Source organism: Rhinolophus sinicus, chromosome 16 (assembly GCF_057876585.1).
Source record: "Rhinolophus sinicus isolate RSI-liver-muscle chromosome 16, RSI-T2T, whole genome shotgun sequence".
Taxonomy (NCBI): domain Eukaryota; kingdom Metazoa; phylum Chordata; class Mammalia; order Chiroptera; family Rhinolophidae; genus Rhinolophus; species Rhinolophus sinicus.
The window spans coordinates 119,469,349-119,472,796 of NC_142516.1; the positions used below are offsets into that span (position 1 = coordinate 119,469,349).

Genomic DNA, 3,448 nt, shown 5'->3' on the forward strand with positions numbered 1-3,448 from the left:
TGAGCTTCAAGAGGCTTGTTTGCTTGAAGGGTGAACACATTTCATTACAACCTAACAAATCTTCCATTTTGTTAATAAATGTAGGAGAAGTATCACTGTATCAGAAACATTAAATAAGATAATGACTCTAATACGACCTTTGGGATAAGTTAATAAGTGCGAGGACACCAATTTAGTAGTGCCTTTAATAGAACATTAAAACCTGGACACCCTGAACACCATTTTATCAGAACACAGGCAGCAAATCCATCAAATGCTCCAAACTTGAAACATCCTGAATTGTGGATATAATAATAGTAAAATTTTACCCTATCGGTCTCTTTGTATTTAGCATCATAGAAAAATATGTGATATTCATAATGCATATTATGGCAAATGAGATTTTCACATGAAGAAAGTAAAATAAGTGAATCACCAGAGAGGAAAAAATATATCATGTTTAGCTATTCTATTTTAATTAGTCTGCTTGAAAGCCCAATTTGGAGACTAAAATAAATCCTATTAAGTAAACTTATATATTTACTGTTCATACTGCTGTTAAAGATTGCTTTGAACATTCTAATGTTTACAGATACAATTCTGAATAGAAAAAAGTAAGCCTATCTGTTGTCCTCTGACATTCATATTAGTAATCCATTGTATAAATAGATATTAATTGCAGGACCATAAAACCCTGAAAATCCCAATATTATGTTTATGCGTAACAGTAATCACACTATTTGCTTCTGTCATGGGTTTTAATATTTTAGCCATGGATATTCTTACAAAGTTCACTGTATCTCATAAACCACAAGTGAGCCACAGTTGAAAATGTATTGGAAAATTTTGTCTCTTTGCTGCATCTACTGTGAGGATGAAGAGACCATTCTCAGCAATCAGACTGTGGACATTCCAGAAAATGTGGATGCACTCTGAAGGTATGCACAGATACTGTGAAGGGTCCCCGAGGTACACTGCAGAGGGACTTCAATCACATCCATGTAGAACTCATTCGCCTTGGAAAGAAAAGCAAGCTCCGGGTTGACAAATGGTGAGGAAATCAAAAGGAATTGTCTACTGTTCTCACTATCTGTGGTCACGGACAGAACATGATCAAGGGTGTTACATTGGGCATTGATTACAAGATGAAGTCTGTGAGTGCTCACTTCCCCATCAGGTCGTTATTCTGGAGAATGGTTCTCTTGTTGAAATCCAAAATTTCTTGGGTGAAAAATACATCTGCAGGGTTCAGATGAGGTCAGGTGTTGCGTGTTGTCAAGCCCAGAAAGATGAGTTAATTCTTGAAGGAAATGATATTGAACTTGTATCAAATTCGGCTGCTGAGATTCAACAAGCCACAACAGCTGAAAACAAGGATACCAGAAACTTTTTGGATGGCATCTATGTTTCTGAAAAAGGAACAGTTCAGCAGGCTGATGAACAAGATCTATGTTGTCCAGCTACAGAAACACCAAGATGTCAAGTGATTCCTCAGACTTACTTGTGATATTTTAAAGATGCAATAAAAGTCATGTTTTGATTTGGGGAAAATGAAAAAAAAAATACTGGAAAATTGCAATCAATTTGTTACACAATGTTACAGTGACCCATCACAAATGGAATTATGTTTTCTACTCTTGACTATCCCAACACCTGAAATATTCATTTTCAGGAAAATAAAAATATTACCTTGTTTCCCTCAAAATAAGACCAGGTCTTACATTAATTTTTGCTCCAAAAGATGCATTAGAGCTTATGTTCAGGGGATGTTCTGCTGAAAAATCATGCTAGGGCTTATTTTCTGGTTAGGTCTTATTTTAGGGGAAACATGGTAATATATAATATAACTAGAAAAATTTTATTAAAGCTCATTTCCCCATTGGGGTTACATTGGTTTTTGAATGGCAATAACTGAAAAAGTGTAAGGACAAGATTGATTTATAGGATCTTTTAGTTAATGTCATAACCCTACAGCTAAAATCCAGGGCACAAAAATATGTAAATGATTTACTTTTCATTTCCCTGAGCATCAAGTATTAATTATTTCTGAAATCAATAGTGGCATGTGTCAAATACTTTTAATAGTGAGAAAAAGAGAACTTTGATTCTGAAGATTTTTCTTTAATAACAGCAGGTGGAAATATGGCCACATTTTCATATTCCCAAGGGAGCATTTAAGATAATCGCAAGTCCTTATTACATACGTGTCCTGATTTTACCAGTGGTCCTTGGCTTCCTTATCCTTTTTTTAAGGCCTAATCTGTATCATCATTTTTTCTTCTTACAAGAGAGGTTCATCTGCAATGGTTGCCAAACTACCAGATGTGGTGCGTACAGGTGTAGACAGCTGGAGCAGCTAATATACATTAACAGCACAAAGATTTTCACATGGTGTGTCCTCTATGTGTATCATTCCACAAACTGTCTCCAACCATAAACCCAATACAGTTCATATTTTCTCCAAAAGATTTTTGAAATCTTATATTTCTCATGCACGATCAGACATTTAATTTTTTTTTAGTTCTTCAGCATTATTATAATAGCATAAATGAACATTCACAAAAGCATTCTGAGCATTTTTGAAAGTCTGTGAGGAAGGAAGAGGATAAGAATGAGGAGGTGAACAAGAAGGTGAAGGAGAAGGAGGAGGGAGACTAGGAGGGGCAGGTGGGAAAAAAAAAAAAAACCTATTGGAGATCATAGCAGGCCCACATAGATAAAATTATATTTAGAAAGTGTCTAGTATAAAATTTGGCTATTGAAAATACTGTTAGTTGGGCCTCAGGCCAAATCTTCTAGAACTAAATAATGCCATGGCCTAGAAAATGATGAACATGCAAAGCATACAAAAAAAAAAAAAAAAAAAGTAGCTGGAAAGGTCAGCAGGTAAGTGAGAAACAAAGAAGTTTCCCAAGTCAAGGAAAGACAATGGTCAACAATTTTTCAACAGAAAATATTGAAGAGAGGTCAAGTTAGACGAGAACAAATAACGTAATATCGAGGTAATTGTTGAATTTAGTAAAAGCTATTTTGGTGACATGTTGAAATAGAAGTTAGATTTTATGGGTAGAGAATGAATAAATGGAAATAATGAGAAGAGGCAACACTAGGAGGGGAAAGGCAGAATATATCTTTAATATGGTTAAAAATATCTACGTTATTTTTTATACTCAAAGACATACATGTTCTTAAAGTGAAACACTTATGAGCATGCTCAGCATAATCTTGACATATACAACATATTTAACTGACATATTGGGGAATATAAATTATTTGTGCATAAAGATAAAACTGTTTTCTTTATTATGATGAATACTAAAAATTGTGCTCTGTCTTTCTAAGCATTTTCCGTGTCAGATTTTATAATTATGCAGGTGGAAGGCACTCTTTAACCTTCCGTCCTATTCATATTTTAAATTGCAAACCCATTGAATTTAAAATTCCTCTTTCCCTTCCCACCCACCCAAAA

At 34.5% G+C, this 3,448-nt stretch overlaps 1 pseudogene; it reads left to right on the forward strand.

The window, feature by feature from the left end:
- Window positions 1-810: 810 nt before the first annotated feature.
- On the forward strand, window positions 811-1,486 carry LOC148755100 (large ribosomal subunit protein uL6 pseudogene; annotated as a pseudogene).
- The last annotated feature ends 1,962 nt before the right edge of the window (window positions 1,487-3,448 follow it).